Below are 21,465 nucleotides of genomic sequence, written 5' to 3' on the forward strand. Positions count from 1 at the left end.
TTTCATTATCAATAAAGATATTATTATTAGATATATTATTTTCCTATTTCTACTGTATTCTATTTGTGTGTCTCGATTGAAGAACGTCAAACTGATTGCGAGTATGTATCTGTCAGTGTATTATTAAAAATTAAGAGATATATTAATTTGAGTAATTTATGATTATACTTATACAATGTATTCACTGTGACATATGATTAATTTCGAAACATACTGAATGTGCCGAGTCACTTGCACATTATATTACGTAAAGGAAAAAACAAATTAAAAATTTAATCGATCCGCTTTCTGACGCAAGGTTATAAAAATGGCAAAATTTATCTATTCTTGCTCCTCTCACTTTGATCGATCGTAGAAGTGTGTACGAAGTTATTGCACTCAAGAGAAGAAATCGTATATACGCGGTTATATCACGTATTTGATATTTTTAGTTAATATAAGTATTTATTAGTATTCTTAATAATAACAAAACTTATTAAAAGTTTATTAAAAATAATAGAAACAACAAAATAATATTCCTCAAAAATATGTTTTAATATTTAGTAGATATTAAAAATCAAAAAGTATAATGATATTATACAACAGGTTTAAATAAAAGTACCATTTTATTCTTTAATTAATTAATTTGTATATGATAAATATTAATTACAGATGCTATAAATCAAGTACAATTGTATGATTTTTATTAAAAAATAAATATTAAATTATATCTTATAGTACATTACAAATTGATCTTAAATAACTTTATCGGATTAATCTAATAGATTGATTGAACAAAATTATTTCTTTTTGTTAATTAAATCACATAGAAGTTACACTAAAAATACAAAAAAAAGCGACAAATATATTTTTTCTTTTTATCAGAAATAATATTATGATACTAAAACGCAATATGTATTTAATTGGAATATAAACTACAAATAATCTAACAAAATGCAAATAATATGTCTAAATTAGAATAACGCTCAGAATAATTAATATTTTCAAATATAACTGTTTTACATCTAACAGATTTCTTATTTTTATCCGCAGATATAGAGGCGCAATATTGTTATTAAAATCTGAGACTTGTATCTATATTTTTCGAATAAAAGTAGAAATATTTTTAGTTCACGCAAGAGCGCAATTATTTTATCGTGGTTCAATAAAAATATATTATATGTACCACCTTTTATCGCGAGACCAGGAGATTTTTCGTTGTAAACGAACGGCTCCGCTGTCCGGGGATGAGGTTTGAACTTATATTTCGAAAGAAGACTCACGAGTCCGACTTTCGTTTGTATATAGCCAAACCGCGCACCTAAAGATTAAATAGAGAAATAGAGAAATAGAGAAATTAGAGATTAAATAAAGAAAAATACTTGCATGAGACGTTTATGTAGCGATATACAAATTAAATATTTTAATGATAAATTTATATCTTTACCAATGCAGTTCCGTGGACCTTCTCCGAATGGCAAATAAGCATATGAATGCCTTTCTTCTATTTTGTCTGCGTTGAATCGTTCAGGATCAAATTTTTCCAGATCCGAGTATATTGACGGATCTCGATGCAGCCCAAGCACCGGTATAGTTATTAATGTCCCCTTTGGCAGGTGAATGTTCGTTGTCGGTAAATCTATATCCTTAGTGCAGATACGATTTAAGACAGGAAGAGATGGATATTTTCTTATAGTCTCTGCAATGTGTAAAAGAAAAGTATACCTCTCCTTCAAAATATCTAAACGTACATATATGTAAATAACTATATATTTTTGATATTTAATATACTTGCCATGTATCACTTTGTGAAGATATGTCATTTCGTTTACAGCGTCGTAGATCAAACCACCATGCTTTGTCAATATTTCATCGATTTCTTTGCGAACTTTGTCTTGTATATCTTGGTGTTGCGCTAATTCGTATACAGCGAACGTCGTCGTCGCCGCGGAGGTTTCAAAACCAGCTATAAAGAAGATATAACTTTGCGCAGTAACTTCCAGCATAGTAAGTTTATTTATGTTTGCTATGGGTAAACAAAATATATATTTTTAATAATCTCTTTCAAAAGATATTTTTAATATATATAGGGAAGCTATTAATATATACGTATGAAACATGTAAAAATATATTAATATATTAATAAAATATAATAAGATGCTAATACGGCCCTCTGATTGGCTGATGACGCCTTAAGACTATACTTAAGACGATCTTGAATATAAGACCCGACTATGAATACCGGTCTTAAAGAATTATATATAAAATAGAAAAAAAAAGATAATTCAACACCAACCTACCTTTAATGATAGTCTACGATTTTTCGACGTTTTCGAACATAAGCAACAAATTGATATCGAAAACTCAAAAAACAATTTTTACTTCGGCCTTTTCTACTCCTATTTCATATATAATTTTTTTAAATTCGGTTGATTAGTTTTATATGCGAGCTTTATATGCTCTAGCTTTATATGCGAGCAAAATTATGGACCTTTAATCGCGTATAAAGCTGGATCGATCTAATAAACCAAATCTTAAAAAATTATATATGAAATAGGGGTAGAAAAGACTGAAAAACATAATAAAATGAAAAATTGATCGATATCTCCAAATTTGCGGAAATTAGAGCAACCATGAGACATTTTTAAAAAAATTCAAAATTTAAATTAAAAAAAAAAACTCCTTGATTATTGATTATTAGCAATTTTTATTAATTCTATTATATTCTTCAGTTTTTTCTACCCCTATTTCACATATAATTCGTTAAGATTTGGTTGATTAGTTCTGGAGTTATAGAAATTTCGGTAAATTTGGCACATACACACATACACACACATACACACATACAAACACACATACATACATACAGACATTTTTTAAAATTACAATTTTTCGACGTTTTAGAACATTCTGAACACGTTCAAAAAAAACGAAAAAAAATTTTTTTTACGAAAACAAAGCTTCCTCTATGAGGAAACCAAAAATATATTAATTAGCCCGTTCCTTCTAATGAATACAAATATATATTAACATTTTACGTCCGTGGTCTTCTTGTCATCGTCAGGATCAACGTAGCCTCTCTCCATGAGTTGAATGAGCAGATTCATAAAATCATATCGGACGATATTATGAGCTTACCTATATTTCACATTCTCTCGAAACATATTTATGTAAAAGTTGCTGACGTGTCGGTCCGTGAAAGGGATGGAAAATAAATCCATAATTTTCGGCGCAAACCCACACAGAGCAATATAAATTGGATTCATTTTAACCCTCAGGGTACAGACTATAAAAAAGTTACGTTCCGTACGGACATGGGTTAGGCTAACCCGGCGACTTTGATTGACTGTATATATCGGGCTGTAATTTGTCAATTAAAACAAATTTTTTTTTCTTTGGATCGGAAATTTTCTCAAAAATTCAATGGCGTTGATAGATTTATTAAGTTTATTACATTACTTGTTTAAACAAAGATACTTTTGAAAATGTAAACCATTCTCAAAAAATTTTCATAAAAATTCACTTTTTCTTTTAAATTGCATAACTTTATGAAAAAAAAAGATATCGACATTTTTTAAGTCGCGTTTGAAAGCTAAAAAGTTGTTCTTTGAAATGGCTGAATTCGTTTTTTTGTTCCATTCCAAAAAGTATATTTTTTTTGAACTATGAAAATACCCGTTTTTTTGCGATAACGATATAACGATAACGATATAACGATAACGATATAACTTGCTTGATTTATCGTAATAACGCTAAAAAAAATATCTTAAAGTAAAAATAGTTCTTTTGGATGTTGTTGATTAGTATAATATAAATAAATAACAAATATTGAAATAATATTAACATGCATGCACGGATACGTTATGCTGGTATGCTACAGAGCATCATTTTGAGGTTAGAATGCACAAAAGTATATTAAAAATAGTAAATTATACATACTAGAATACTTGAAAAAAAAAAAAAAAAAATTCTACTGTAGCAAATACTCGAAAAACACAAATTTTTTTTTAAACACGCGGATTTTGTAACGTTCCGTACAGACTGGGTGTAGATTACCCGAGTTCAATTTTCAAAATCGTATAACTTGAGCACCAAGCGTAGACTGACGCTGCCCCTTGGCGCTTACATAGTAGCTACCTCAAAGATTTTTTCCCCCCGGTATGGACCCCCACCATTCACTTCCTTTGAAATGGCGCTACTTTCAAAATTCGCTCGGGTTACGCTAACCCAGTGTGTACCCTGAGGGTTACAAATCTTTTTTCCCTGCTTTCGAAATTCATTATTCGGTTCCTCAATACAGTTAGATTTGATGCCAAATGCAGTTGACATGATTACATCCGTTGTATATCTATTAGTAAAATTACCATTTTTAATTAATTCTATCGAAATTTGTGAAATGTCATAGGTCAAAAATTACATAAGCATTATCTCAAACAAATAAAGAAAGATTGGCATATCGGGAGATTATAATACTATATTGAAGAGAAGATGTAAAAAAGATAGGAAAGAACGGAAAAAAAATTTTAAAAATTCAGAAGAAAACTTCAATATATTTAGATGTCGATATATATATATACTTTTACGACATAAGATTTTTACCTTGCAAACATATCTTTCATCTGAACTGAATCTCTCATTTGTGCTTTGCTCTCTAGATACTTCGCGAGTATCTCGCTACATTTCTTCACAATCGGGAACATCTGCTTTATTTTTCCCGAAGTAAAAGTAGGTGTCATCTTGACGCGCATATTTCGCCATTTCTTTCCGGACATAAAGAACAAATTGCCGGTTAGTGGATCAATCTTTTCGTTGCAGTACACCCCACGATCGTGGAAACTTTCAAACTCCTTTGTTAATACTATTCGAATAAGATCAGGATTGACAATTACTAAGTTTGGTTTATGAAGTGAGTACATTCCAATAGCGCGATGATTCTTATATTTCATGTAGATATCATGGAAGAGAACGTTTGACAGTTTTGTTTAATTAATTCCGTGATTTCTTATTTCAAGTAGAAATGCAATAAATAGCACTACAAAGAATAAATCGTTAATTTTATAAAAATAGAAACAAATTTTTGTAATAATTATAGATAGAAGTGACGTAAAAATGTAATTGTATATTATAGTGCAGCGATTATCATTTTGCAGAATTATAATTCATGAGAATTTGTCGCATTGTCATTTTTATTTTAATTAATATTTTTAAGCTTGTAGAGGAGACCGGGTCTAACTCGACACTATTTTTTCAAAGGCAATTTTTAATATTTAATTAAATTTTTTTGGCAAATTCAATGGTATATATTTAAAAAGTGTTCCTTCAGGTACAAAATTGATTCAGAAAGTTTTGCTGTACGTCGCTTTGTTTTGCCGCCAGGAAAGGAAAAGTGACGCGAAGACAAATTTTCGAATTGAAAAATGCCGGGGTAAACTCGACACCCCGCAGCGCCGGGGCAAACTCAACACTTTGTCTGATCGACACAATTTGATCTGGAATTTATTTTTTACTGTCTGAAAATGAAAATACATTGTTTATTGTGTATTTAAAAAGTACAAAAATTCGGAATAAAGTAGCTAGAACAATCATTTGAAATAATGAGAACAAAAATTGTTGAACTTTCAATTATCTTCATCTAAACTCATGTCTGAAAAACAATTAATGCAGGTAAACTCGCGATCGGACGTGCGCATACATTTGTCATGAGCCGTACGGCTGCATGACAAGCATCGTTTGTTACTGGGAGCCGACGAAACGGCTTGGTGTTGACTTTGCCCCGGACGTCATTTTTCACTTTTGTCACTTCAAAAATATGAAAATTTTGAAAATATCCAAAAACGATTATCGGATTCATATAGAGCATCAAATTTTCCATGAAAATCACTTACATATAGGTTTGCAAGAGTAAAGCTCGATGAAAGAGTAGAAATTTTCGAGAGATCAGAAAAATTACTTTTTATCATCAAAAACGCTTATGTCGCGCTAAAAATTACACCATAACTCAGAATGTCATTAAATCCCGTTGATAATACTGGCACATAAAGACGCATTTACAGTAGGAAAGGCAAGTTTCTACGATAGATTTAAATTAGCAAAAAGTCTAGTGTCAAGTTTGCCCCGATGTCGAGTTAGCCCTGGTCTCCCCTACTGTAGAAATTGGAAATACAGACTCTGAATAAGATGTTTATGATAATATCAGAAAGAAAATGATTTAAATTTAAACTGAACTTATTATAAGGAAACTAGAAAATTATGTTATTACGTGAAAACTAGAAAACCGAAAAACGTTTAGCGATCCACTGGACCGGAGTGTGGCGAGCTAGGGTTATAATATTATAAATCGTGTTCTAGGAAAAACAATAAGATTTTACAAACAGACCTCTATTATGTCTTCCAAAGGTTAAATTTTATGTTTTTAAGTATTTTTATTATATAAAATTTCAATTATGTCTCTCCCATCTTAATTAAATATTTAAATTAATAAAAAATGTAAAAAGTACACAAGAAAATAAATATACGTATACCGTTTATATTAATATAGAGATACTCGCCTGCTTGCTTTTTTCCAGTTACCAGAGCCGTTATATTTCCAGTTGGTATAACGGGTTCAATATAAAAAACACCCCTTTTACGCCAGAAATTGAATATCATAAATTTATAATAAATATACACAATGCTCAGGGCACCAATTAGAACCCCGATTAGAACCCCGATTAATTCCGCAAGTATCATCGCAAATCTATAACCGAAATATAACGTTAAACAATTACTAGAGACCGGATCGCGGTACCGTTTTCTCTACTCCAAGCGTGTGCTAGCGCCGTGAGAAGCAGTACCCTCCACGCCGCGCCGCGTCGGTCTAACGGAGTAACGTAGCAAAAGGGGTACCATCGCGTATATAAATATAAATATTTGTGTACTCTATGCAACGGTGCCTTTTTTGCTCATGGCGCTGGGTCGCTTGGAGTGAGAAAAACGGCACCGCGATCCGATCTCTGATAATCACCTTGTAAAATGTTCACATTGAGCAGGATTTAATGAGAATATTAACTCTTATATTTTTTAATCCTTTGAGAGCTAGATTATGAGTTAGATTTTGTGTGTTTCCTAATTCGCAATTTATAGTCCGTATGAGATTTATGAATACTTTGAAGAGAATAATCCGAATTTTGTTGCTTATTAATCCGGATTTACCGGATTATTTAACAAAATTAAATAACTCAGTTATTTCATATCTTTCACTATTTTCAACCTTTATATCTTTTTTTTTTAATATCTCTTATCGCCAAATAGAATTTCCGAAAGAGCAACTCCTAAATACCTTTAAATACCTCTAAATACCAATTGCGGTCTAAAAATTTTGATTAGGAGTTACATATATAATTAAATGTTTGGACATAGTGTTATACGATATCTCCATTTACCAGAGCACAGAGAGGAAAACTAAAAATACTTTTTTATGTAATTAAAATCTCAGCTATTAATTGAAATTAAAACTCGATCGGTGAAAAATATGAAATTCCGGCAGCTTGCGTAAGTACAGTAATTTCATTGCATATAAACTGGGCGCGAGATATACTATCGTGTTTCTTGACATGGCAAATCATATAACCAGCAATATATGATTTAAAATAATGGAATTTTTGCGCTTCTGTTTCCTACGCAAACAAAAACTGTTTTTCTTGATGAAAGAATTAATTTAATTCCACTAGGCGATTTAATGTAAAGAATGACTAATAAGCAATTTATTGTAAAAAAAAATGTTAGTCTAACATATTTTGTGTGTATACGTTATTTTACAAAATTTTATAGAATCTATTGTTAATACTAACCTTTTTTTTTAAGTGAATCGACTATCTCGGAGATGATCCTATTTCTACTGTATCCTGTTTTCACGTCTCGGAGCGCACTACTGAAACCGAAGTCTGAATAGGCTATGCATTTATATGTATCTTCTTATCAGCACTAAAAATAGTATCTATCCGTGACGATTTTTTTAGTGAATCGCTTTAGGCAATCGTTGTCAGCTCATTGACACGTGGCGCCGGCGCCACAGTTGTTACATTTTTGCTAGACCTGGTCAAAAAGTTTTTAAATAAATATCATTTTTTACTGTAAACATATCTTACTTTATATTTTTTAAAGTTCATTAGTACATTAACTTCTTTATCTAGTTTATCTCACAGTAAAATTTCAATATCTTTAACTATTCAGGAGATAACATGTGTTAACACTTATTAAGTAAATCATCCTGTATATGTAATATATATGATATCATATATGTATTGAAAAAGATATAAAGATTAATAAAAATTAATTTATAGTTATTATATTTTACCAAACTTTTACGTTTCGAAAAAAATAAAATTGTATTGCTTTGATAAATTAAGAATTATTTGTGCTTATTAATAGAATTTAGTCTAACATTTAATCTAACAAATAAAAAAGATAAATTTCTAAATTGTCCAAATAAAAAATTTAGTGATTTATTTACTTATTTATTAAATTTACACAATTTTACCTATTTTAGGAGCTTTTCACGTTGCCAGCAAATAATTTAAAAAAGTAGTTATTTTTCAAAGAATTGACCCAACTGGCCAGATTTATTATTATTAGCACAACGTTTCTGTTATAGATTTTGGCCCTTTTCAAGTGGCAATGTTACAATATATACAAACGTTACTTAATTATGAGTAAGTTTGCGCATCAAATATTTAGTCATTATAGTGTAGACATTGAAGTGAGCAAGAAATTCGTGTTGAGAAGCACGTCTACACTCTATGACTAATCTGTAGAGTACAACAATAGAACGAGGCGTACGTGCTTCTCAACACGAATTTCTTAGTCACCTCAATGTTCAGACAGAAAGAATTTTCTCTTACAATTTACCCTGAAAATCATGATAGTTGTAAGACAACACCTATTACCAAGAATTTTATGCGAGCTATTCCAATTGATATCTACCATAATAAAAAATATTACTATTTATTATAATAAAATATATAATATGTTTGATTAATTTTACTAAAATATATAGTAAAAGTTTATTAATTTTTTAAAAAATTATGCTTGGTAATTTTTATTACGTTGTTTGTAAAATGTCTTTTGTATATTTCAAAAATTCCTATCGTTATCAATAATATTTGATTGGTTGCCAAGTTGTCCCAAATTGTCTCAAACTGTTCCAAGTTTGTAGTTTGAATTTAACGGTAAAATATAACGAAAAATTCTTACCGTGTACACTGTAGTTACTAGATATTTGATGCGCACACTTACTTATAATCAAGTAACTTTTACCTCGAAAAAAAAAGAAAGTGGTAGTATTATACATCGAAAAAACCTAAGTAACAAGTGGTAAACGTAATCTTTATATCTCGAAAAATCTTGAAAAAATCTAAGCAGTAGTATCTTTATTTCCGAAAAATTAAACCCAAGTGATCTATCAAGACACATCACAAAATTATGTTACCTTATCAAAAAGAAGAGTCGCGCTTCAAGTGATCTATTACAATTACAAAAAAGAAATGATATCTCTTTAAATTACAGCGCCAATTACAGAAAGAACATATATATTGCCTCAAAAAATAATTGTTGCACTACTTTGAAAAATCTTTACATTGTGTCAATTAGAAAAGAATGTATGATAACAATTTTATAAGATTAAAAATTTTATTTAAATTTAACAAGGGAATACAAGATATTTAAATACAAAGTTTACATGTGTATTTTTTAGTGGTCACAAAGAATTACAGAGGTAACAGTACAAAATAAAAATATTTTATTAAAATACATAAATTTTTCTTGTAAAAAAACTTGGCGCTGCTAGACCTCGAAATTTTAAATATTTACTTAATGATAAGCCGCATTATCCGCCGTCCGCGTCGTCACGCACACCCATATCACTCACTCGCACGCATCCACGCTGATAATCATTTAATATTACTCCCATCGCATTATTTTCTGAATTATTTTTATTTATTGTTGTCCTTATTTATTTAAAATTTCGAGGTCTAGCAGCGCCAAGTTTTTTTACAAGAAAAATTTATGTATTTTATTAAAATATTTTTATTTTGTACTGTTACCTCTGTAATTCTTTGTGACCACTAAAAAATACACATGTAAACTTTGTATTTAAATATCTTGTATTCCCTTGTTAAATTTAAATAAAATTTTTTAATCTTATAAAATTGTTATCATACATTCTTTTCTAATTGACACAATGTAAAGATTTTTCAAAGTAGTGCAACAATTATTTTTTGAGGCAATATATATGTTCTTTCTGTAATTGGCGCTGTAATTTAAAGAGATATCATTTCTTTTTTGTAATTGTAATAGATCACTTGAAGCGCGACTCTTCTTTTTGATAAGGTAACATAATTTTGTGATGTGTCTTGATAGATCACTTGGGTTTAATTTTTCGGAAATAAAGATACTACTGCTTAGATTTTTTCAAGATTTTTCGAGATATAAAGATTACGTCTACCACTTAGGTTTTTTCGATGTATAATACTACCACTTTCTTTTTTTTTTCGAGGTAACAACATATACACTACTATGCGTGTACTTGGCGCCTTTTTTTACCTTTTTTTTAAAAAAGGTAATTTTGTACGGATATCACGCCTTTTTGTAGTATTACGCATTTTATAAACAGTATGTACAGGGTAAAGCTATTTGGAGGTATAATACTACCACTTTTTTTTTCGAGGTAACAACATAACAGGGTAACAACATAATACATATACACTACTATGCGTGTACTTAGCGCCTCTTTTTACCTTTTTTTTAAAAATGTGTATACACATAATAAAAATGCGGAATTATTTTTGTCAGACATAATTTTAATTCATCCAATTTTTATTATGTCAAGACATAATTTTAATTCATCCAATTTTTATTATGTCTAGACATAATTTTAATTCGTCCAATTTTTATTATGTCTAAACATAATTTTAATTCAGCGAATTTTTATTATGTCATGACATAATTTTAATTCTGCCGCTAGGGAATTTTTAAGTCGATTCTTATGAATTAAGCTTGAATTCGATGTCTAGGTGTCCCATGTTGCCGATGACGAGGTCCACATAGTGCGCTTCATAGTTTTCGGTATCCAGGTGTATTAATACCTTGAATTCGATGTCCACGTGTTCCAGGTTGCCGATGACGGGTTCCAGATAGTGCGCTCTATAGTTTTCGGTGTTCAGGTGTAATAATACGTTGAATTCGATGTCTAGGTGTCCCACGTTGCCGATGACGAGGTCCACATAGTGCGCTCCGTAGTTTTCGGTGTCTACGTGTATTAATACCTCGAATTCGATATCTACGTGTCCTACATTCAGATTTAAAGTTATTAATACACCTAGACACCAAAAACTACGAAACGCACTATGTGGACTTCGTCATCGGCAACCTAGGACACGTAGACATCGAATTCGAGGTATTATTACATCTAGACACCGAAAACTACGGAGCGCGCTATCTGGACCTTGTCATCAGCAACCTGGGACATCTAGACATCAATTTCAAGATATTAATACACGTAGACACCGACAACTACGGAGCGCACTATGTGGACCTCGTCATCGGCAACCTGGGACACCTTATAGACATCGAATTCAAGGTATTAATACACGTAGACACCGAAAACTACGGAGCTCACTCTCTAGACATTGTCATCGGCAACCTGGGACACCTAGACATCGAATTCAACGTACGATTACACCTGTACACCGAAAACTATGAAGCGCACTATCTGGATCCCGTCATCGGAAACCTGGGACACGTGGACATCAAATTCAAGGTATATTATACACGTAGACACCAAAAACTACGGAGCGCATTATGTGGACCTTGTCATCGGCAACCTGGGACACCTAGACATCGAATTCAAATTACGATTACACCTGGACACCGAAAACTATGAAGCGCACTATCTGGATCCCGTCATCGGCAACCTGGGACACGTGGACATCGAATTCAAGGTATTAATACACGTAGACACCGAAAACTACGAAGCGCACTATGTGGACCTCGTCATCGGCAACCTGGGACACCTAGACATCGAATTCAACGTACGATTACACCTGGACACCGAAAACTATGAAGCGCACTATTTGGATCTTGTCATCGGCAACCTGGGACACGTGGACATCGAATTCAAGGTATTAATACACGTAGACACCAAAAACTACGCAGCGCACTATGTGGACCTCGTCATCGGCAACCTGGGACACGTAGACATCGAATTCAACGTATTATTACACCTGGACACCGAAAACTATGAAGCGCACTATCTGGATCCCGTCATCGGCAACCTGGGACACGTGGACATCGAATTCAAGGTATTAATACACGTAAACACCGAAAACTACGGAGCGCACTATGTGGACCTCGTCATCGGCAACCTGGGACACGTAGACATCAAATTCAACGTATTATTACACCTGGACATCGAAAACTATGAAGCGCACTATCTGGACCTCGTCATCGGCAACCTGGGATACTTAGACATCGAATTCAAGCTTGATTCATAAAAATCGACTTAAAAATTCCCTAGCGGCACTTTCTGCCAAGCGTAAAGAACCTTCTTTTCCGGCAGCGGTGGTAATACGATGTAAGGATACGAAATCTTTCCAGATAAACATGAAGGAATTGACTCAATATATATTATATAAGTATATACCTAATTTACCTAAAATACCTAAATAGAAATCTTACTCCTGACCGATAAGTCTATCGACCTAATTTCGAAATACGCGCGCGATATCGAAACTGGCGATACCTGCGCCGCCAGCGTCGAAAAAGTGAAAGTGACGTTTCTGATTATGACGTCATCATACAAGAACGTCGGCGTTAGAAGTATATCTTGAAAAATCTCGAAAAAACCTAAACAGTAGTATCTTCACCTAAAAAAAAAAAAAAACAAAGTAGTAGTATTATACCTCGAAAAAACCTAAGTAACAAGTGGTGGACGTAATCTTTGTATCTCCAAAAATCTCGAAAAAACCTAAGCAGTATTATTTTTATTTCCAAAAAATTATTACTCAAGTGATACACATCACAAAATTACGTTACCTTATCAAAAAATGAGTCGCGTTTCAAGTGATCTATTATTACAATTACAAAAAAGAAATGATATCTCTTTTTAAATTACAGCGCCAATTACAGAGAACATATATTTTTCGAGAAGATACAAAGATTACGTCTACCACTGTTACTTAGGTTTTTTCGAGGTATAATATTACTACTGCTTTTCTTCGATTAGAATAAAAATTGAATCATGAAGAATTACACAGAGGTAACAGTACAAAATACAAATATTTTATTAAAATATTTAAACCCAACAAGGGAATACAAGGTATTTAAATACAAAGTTTATATATGTATTTTAAAAGATTTAATCGCATCGCAAAGAATTACAGAGGTAACAGTACAAAAAATAAAAATATTTTATTAAAATACATAAATTTTTCTTGTCAAAAAACTTGGCGCTGCTAGACCTCAAAATTAGGTCAGCCTGGTGTGTATGTGCGAGCGAGTGGGTGTGGGCGATGTGTGTGTGTGTGTGTGTGTGTGTGTGTGTGTGACGGTGAATAATGCGGCTTATTACTAAGTATAGGATAAGTTAGGATAAGTTTAGATTTTTAAAGCGATTAGAATTAAGTATAGAATAAGTATAGAATAAGTAATATCTACATTTGTAAAAGGTCTCTCTCTCTCTCTCTCTCTCTCTCTCTCTCTCTCTCTCTCTCTAGCAGCGCCAAGTTTTTTGACAAGAAAAATTTATGTATTTTAATAAAATATTTTTATTTTTTGTACTGTTACCTCTGTAATTCTTTGCGATGCGATTAAATCTTTTAAAATACATATCTAAACTTTGTATTTAAATACCTTGTATTCCCTTGTTGGGTTTAAATATTTTAATAAAATATTTGTATTTTGTACTGTTACCTCTGTGTAATTCTTCATGATTCAATTTTTTATTCTAATCGAAGAAAAGCAGTAGTAATATTATACCTCGAAAAAACCTAAGTAACAAGTGGTAGACGTAATCTTTGTATCTCGAAAAATATATGTTTCTGTAATTGGCGCTGTAATTTAAAAAGAGATATCATTTCTTTTTTGTAATTGTAATAATAGATCACTTGAAACGCGACTCATTTTTTGATAAGGTAACGTAATTTTGTGATGTGTATCACTTGAGTAATAATTTTTTGGAAATAAAAATAATACTGCTTAGGTTTTTTCGAGATTTTTGGAGATACAAAGATTACGTCCACCACTTGTTACTTAGGTTTTTTCGAGGTATAATACTACTACTTTGTTTTTTTTTTTTTTTGAGGTGAAGATACTACTGTTTAGGTTTTTTCGAGATTTTTCAAGATACAAAGATTTCGTCTACCACTTGTTACTTAGATTTTTTTAAGGTATAATACTACCACTGTTTTTTTTTTCGAGGTAACAACATATACACTACTATGCGTGTACTTGGCGCCTTTCTTTACCTTTTTTTTAAAAAAGGTAATTTTGTACAGATATCACGCCTTTTTGTAGTATTACGCATTGTATAAACAATATGTACAGGGTGTTATTTCGAGGTATAATACTACCACTTTGTTTTTTTCGAGGTAACAACATAATACATATATACTACTATGCGTGTACTTGGCGCATTTTTTTACCTTTTTTTTGAAAAAGGTAATTTTGTACGGATATCACGCCTTTTTGTAGTGTCATATAAGACGTCGGCGTTAGAAGTAGATAGAAGAAGAAGTATCTTAATAAAAAATTTTCACATTTGGACTTTGCGTCGCAATATCTCCGCTCGTAGGGCACGGAGCGGGATATTATAAAAGAAACCCCCCCCCCCCAATTGGACCTCAAGCTATCGATCAAGCCTACTTAGAACTTGATCCGTTCACTCGTTATTGAGATCTCAACATCTCGGGTACTCGCAACCCGTCGCGTCGCGTAAAAGAGTCACGGTCGGTCTCGCTCCGCGTGTACTTGGCGCGAGACACTACCGTGTCTCTTGATTCTGCCGCTAGGGAATTTTTAAGTCGATTCTTATGAATCAAGCTTGAATTCAATGTCTAGGTGACCCAGGTTGCCGATGACGAGGTTCACATAGTGCGCTTCATAGTTTTCGGTATTCAGGTGTATTAATACCTTGAATTCGATGTCCACGTGTTCCAGATTGCTGATGTCGAGTTCCAGATAGTGCGTTCTATAGTTTTCGGTGTCCAGGTATAATAATACGTTGAATTCGATGTCTAGGTGTCCCACGTTTCCGATGACGAGGTCCACATAGTGCGCTCCGTAGTTTTCGGTGTCTACGTGTATTAATACCTCGAATTCGATGTCTACGTGTCCCAGGTTGCCGATGACAAGGTCCACATAGTGCGCTTTGTAGTTTTTGGTGTCTAGGTGTATTAATAACTTTAAATCTAAATGTAGGACACGTAGATATCGAATTCGAGGTATTTAAAGTTATTAATACATCTAGACACCAAAAACTACAAAGCGCATTATGTGGACCTTGTCATCGGCAACCTGGAACACGTAGACATCGAATTCAAGGTATTATTACATCTAGACACCGAAAACTACGGAGTGCGCTATCTGGACCTCGTCATCAGCAACCTGAGACACCTAGACATCAATTTCAAGATATTAATACACGTAGACACCGACAACTACGGAGCGCACTATGTGGACCTCGTCATCGGCAACCTGGAACACCTAGACATCGAATTCAAGGTATTAATACACGTAGACACCGAAAACTACAGAGCTCACTATCTAGACATTGTCATCGGCAACCTGGGACACCTAGACATTGCATTCAACGTATTATTACACCTGGACACCGAAAACTACGAAGCGCACTATGTGGACCTCGTCATCGCCAACCTGGGACACCTAGACATCGAATTCAACGTACGATTACACCTGGACACCGAAAACTATGAAGCGCACTATCTGGATCTCGTCATCAGCAACCTGGGACACGTGGACATCAAATTCAAGGTATTAATACACGTAGACACCAAAAACTACGGAGCGCACTATGTGGACCTCGTCATCGGCAACCTGGGACACCTAGACATCGAATTCAACGTACGATTAAACCTGGACACCGAAAACTATGAAGCGCACTATCTGGATCCCGTCATCGGCAACCTGGGACACGTGGACATCGAATTCAAGGTATTAATACACGTAGACACCGAAAACTACGGAGCGCACTATGTGGACCTTGTCATCGGCAACCTGGGACACCTAGACATCGAATTCAACGTACGATTACACCTGGACACCGAAAACTATTAAGCGCACTATCTGGATCCCGTCATCGGCAACCTGGGACACGTGGACATCGAATTTAAGATATTAATACACGTAGACACCGAAAACTACGGAGCGCACTATGTGGACCTCGGCATCGGCAACCTGGGACACCTAGACATCGAATTCAACGTACGATTACACATGGACACCGAAAACTATGAAGCGCACTATCTGGATCCCGTCATCGGCAACCTGGGACACGTGGACATCGAATTCAAGGTATTAATACACGTAGACACCGAAAACTACGGAGCGCACTATGTGGACCGCGTCATCGGCAACCTGGGACACGTAGACATCGAATTCAACGTACGATTACACCTGGACACCGAAAACTACGGAGCGCACTATGTGGACCTCGTCATCGGCAACCTGGGACACGTAGACATCGAATTCAACGTATTATTACACCTGGACACCGAAAACTATGAAGCGCACTATCTGGACCTCGTCATCGGCAACCTGGGATACCTAGACATCGAATTCAAGCTTGATTCATAAGAATCGACTTAAAAATTCCCTAGCGGCAATTTCTACCAAGCGTAGAGAACCTTCTTTTCCGTTGACTCAATATATATTATATATTACCTAATTTACCTAAATAGAAATCTTCTTCCTGACCGATAAGTCTATCGACCTAATTTCGAAATACGCGCGCGATATCGAAACTGGCGATACCTGCGCCGCCAGCGTCGAAAAAGTGAAAGTGACGTTTCTCTGATAATCATAATAATATTGAGATGAGAGCGGTCGACGTAGACGACGACGACGTATCTTAATAAAAAATTTTCACATTTGGACTTTGCGTCGCAATATCTCCGCTCGTAGGGCACGTAGCGGAATATTATGAGAGAAACCCCCCCCTAATTGGACCCCAAGCTATCGATCAAGCCTACTTAGAACTTGATCCGTTCACTCGTTATCGAGATCTCAACATCTCGGGTACTCGCAACCCGTCGCGTCGCGTAAAAGAGTCACGGTCGGTCTCGCTCCGCGTGTACTTGGCGCGAGACACTACCGTGTCTCTTGATAAGGGGTATTCAAATAAGTTAAAGTTTAACGGTTTGACAGGTTATGTCGGGTTAAAGTCGAGTAAAAAGTTAATTAATTAACTTTGGGCGCGCTACTCTTTAAGGTTATGCAAAATACATAAGTGACACATTAACCTATCACATTAATCTTTGGGTTAAAAGTGTAAAAATTAACTTTTTACCCGACTTTAACCCGACATAACCTGTCAAACCGTTAAACTCTAACTTATTTGAATATTCCTATTGTTTCTTCTCCTGATGCAAATACAGCTTACATAAAAGTAAGAGATCGAATATTTAAATACACAAGAAACGGAAAACTTGAACAAATATAACGTTAAGCGAACAGTGCGAGCAAATAGAAGTTATACAAATTGATTCAAAAGATATCCTTGCTCTGTCTCTGGAAAATAGTTTCTTGGTCGACGGAAAAGAAATTGCTAAGAATATTACAAGTTTTTACGTACATTCTGATTTTTTGCTTCTTACAACACTGCAATGTACATTTGATTTGTGTCTTGTTGAACGAAGTTAATATAAAGTAGCTAAGTAAACGTGATTTAACTATATCCAGCCCTGGGATTTAAATATGAACGAGATTTTATTTGCGGGTAAATACGTACTTTTTATAATCTCTTTTATTTTGTATATAGCATATTTTTCTGACTTTAAATATATCGTTACAGGTATCTAAAGACGATTCGAAAAAGGTTCTCGTATAATAACGGCAATACCGTACGACTCAAAAATAATTTTACAGCTGCCTACAGGAAATTTAGAATGTATACAGCCAAAGGCATTATCGGTGCATATACTAAATGTTACCTGACTAACTGTGATTATTTGACGGCATTTGCCATAATGACTAAACAACGTATAAACTTGAATTTATTATACGACCACGATCCACAATTATTTCTGGATAATGTGAAAAAGTTCCTAGAAGATCTTGTACAGCATAAGAAGTTAAATTGGTTGAATCTGTTTTTGTCAGAATTATAAAATGTCGATGTCACCCGTACAATGTACGCGTTTTGTTATGCAGATCGCCCTGTCAAATCTGACGCTAGAAGTAACAAAACTTCAATTAATAAGGTAGACGAGATCTGTAAATTATTAAGAGATGCCATAGAGAAACATCAAGTTGCGGATAATTTAATACAACCAATATCATGATAAGCTTGGTGAAAAATCAACAAAGACAAGGATTGGAAAAGGCACTTAGTAAAATAAAGCAAGTGAAAATGTTGGAGGATTCACAGAGATCAGAGTTACGTGATTCTACCGTATCCGCTCATGAAGCGTATACGGTATATATATATATATATATATATATATATATATATATATCGATACGTTATATGATGTTGCATTAGGCATGTATGATTTAGAACTCGCAATGTTTATAGCGTCTGAATCATCGAAAAAAGATCCCAAAGAATATATTCCATTCTTGAACAATTTGAAAAAATTAGACCCAAATTACATGAAGTATTCTATTAATGTGCATCTTAAACGTTAGAGCATTTGTCTAAAGATCCAACTAAGTTTGAGGAATGCTTAAATTTGATACGTAATTAAAAATTATACCAGGCGGCAATAAAATTGTTTAAGAAGAATACTACAGAGTATAAAAAGGTGGCTGAAATTTATGGAGAATTTTTGTCAAGTGAAGGAAAATATGTGGAAGCTGGTATGATGTTTTATAGAAGTGGCGATCTTGACAAAGCTGTAGAAACATTTAGTATATCAAATGATAATTGGGAGGATGTAATCGCAATGTCAAAAGAGATGAAATTAAGGTAAAGATATACAATTTTTTTTCGTATATGCATGAAAGAATATTATCCTATCATTAGAATTAATTACATATGCTGTTCTACACATAAGAATTAATTTTTTCAGCCCAGCAAATTCATAAAAACTTTATAAGACACTGATGGTTGAACGTTTGAAAGCAGAGCGGAAATATAAACATGCAGCTATAATATTAAAAGAATATCTAAATGATGCTGAAGAAGTAGTTGCGCTATTATGTGAGGGAAGATCTTGGAAATATGCAATATGAATAATATCTGATGTTCGAGGTTTAGATCTGAATGGTTATAATAATCAAGTGAATCAATATCTAGTATATGTGTTTATCTTTCTAAGGTATATACAATATTTTTTTACGCACACATGTGATATATAATAATATCAGTTTATCTCTCTATTATAAGGTATTAATTTGTGATATTAAAAGTGTTAAGTGTTACAAGAGATAAAGAAAATTTATTATGTATGTCAATAACATTGTTACATATTATATACCGTTATGGGCTGTTAGTTGCGAACTGTTGCAACAGTGTAGGTACTATCACAATTAAAATAAAAATTACAGAAAGGATACACTCGTTTTTGTAAAAGTATTTTGTAAATATTTTATTGACTTACCTACATATTTCTGTAATATTTCACATAAACGTAACAGACATAATATACATCTTTGAATAAGGATTTATTTCAGATTTGTTACAGATATACAGGGTGATTCGAAACAATTTCCTGTTTTTAATAAGTAATCCATATTCTTGAACAAATTGTTAACTATTTTTCTTCTTGCAAAATATTATCCGATTTTTAGTTGCTGAGTTATTAAGCTAATAGTTTGTCTATTACGGGCCGGTCAGAAGATAGGCAGGAGCGGCACAATTAACCGTCAGATGCTGACGCAGAAGTTGAACATCTGACGGTGAATTGTGCCGCTCCTGTCGACCTCCTGTACCCGGCCCGTATTAGACAAACAATTAGCTTAATAACTCAGCAACTAAGAATCGGATAACATTTTGCAAGAGGAAAAATAGTCTTACAATGTGTTCAAGAATATGATTTATGAAGGACAGGAAACTGTTCCGGATCACCCTGTATGTGAAAAAAAGTATCTAAAATATTTCCCATATATTTCTGAAACATTTCAGAGATATTTCCGAAGCATTTCAGAGATATTTCCGAAGCATTTCAGAGATATTTCTGAAATATTTCTGAAACATTTCATAGATATTTATTAGGCATTTCAGAGATATTTCTTAAGCATTTCAGAAATATTTCTAAAGCATTTCAGAATTATTTCAGAAATATTTCTGAGATTTCAGAAACATTTCTGAAATCTCAGCTTGGCGGACATTTTACCTTTCTGAAACATATCTGAAACATGTCTGAAATGTTTTTTTGAAAGGTTTCATATTTCGTTGACAGCTTTTTGAAAGCTTTCTGAAATATTTCGTTGCTGTGTGGGTTATTTCGCAAGAAAATCGCTGCTTTACCAAAACACAACATTTGAAGCAGTAAATTGTTGATAAATTGAAGTCTTTTTGTTAAAGCAGAGAATACTTACATGGGTTAGATGACGCGCTTTAAACAGTTGAATACTTTTAAAGCGCGTTATCTAACCCATGTGGCATCTCGCATATTAACTTTCCACGCATGAAAAGTTCACGCATACACTTTCCACGCAAACCGAGGTTTACGCACACCCCCCCTGCTTTCGGGGGAGGTGCGGTAGCCCCGAAATAGTTCACGCATACACTTTTCACGCGAACCGAGGTTCACCCACACCCCCCCTGCATTCGGGGAAGGTGCGGTAGCCCCGAAATGGTTTACGCATGGGTTAGTTGACGCGCTTTAAACAATTAAATACTGTTAAAGCGCGTCATCATCTAACCTATGTAGATTAATGACGCGCTTTAAACAGTTAAATACTTGTATAGCGCGTCATCTAACCTACGTATTTTTCAAACTTTTTTGTTAATACCTTTTTAACGAATAACGAGCGACGGCTAAAACCTTCTAAAGGTCACTCGGGGTCATGACCTTGATAACATATATCAAGGTCATTGAAATCGGTGAGATCGCCAAACTTTTTTTTGTTAATAATTTTTTAATAAAAAGCGACCCCCGACTAAAACCTTCTGAAGGTCACTCAGAAGGGTGACCTTGACAACATATGTGAAGGTCAAGGCCATCGGAGGTGGGTCCCCTAAACGGGATGTTTACCACAAATACTTTTTGTAATAAAAAAAAAATTTATTCAGAAAGAAATAAGATATTACTATTTATAATACAATGAATT

The 21,465-nt window shown here is 33.6% G+C and overlaps 2 pseudogenes; one reads left to right on the top strand and one right to left on the bottom strand.

The window, feature by feature from the left end:
- Positions 1–736: 736 nt before the first annotated feature.
- Positions 737–6,519, bottom strand: LOC139819232 (probable cytochrome P450 6a14; annotated as a pseudogene).
- Positions 6,520–6,922: 403 nt separating this feature from the next.
- On the top strand, positions 6,923–21,182 carry LOC139819233 (elongator complex protein 1-like; annotated as a pseudogene).
- The last annotated feature ends 283 nt before the right edge of the window (positions 21,183–21,465 follow it).

This window comes from Temnothorax longispinosus, chromosome 9 (assembly GCF_030848805.1).
Source record: "Temnothorax longispinosus isolate EJ_2023e chromosome 9, Tlon_JGU_v1, whole genome shotgun sequence".
In the NCBI taxonomy this organism is placed as follows: Eukaryota; Metazoa; Arthropoda; class Insecta; order Hymenoptera; family Formicidae; genus Temnothorax; species Temnothorax longispinosus.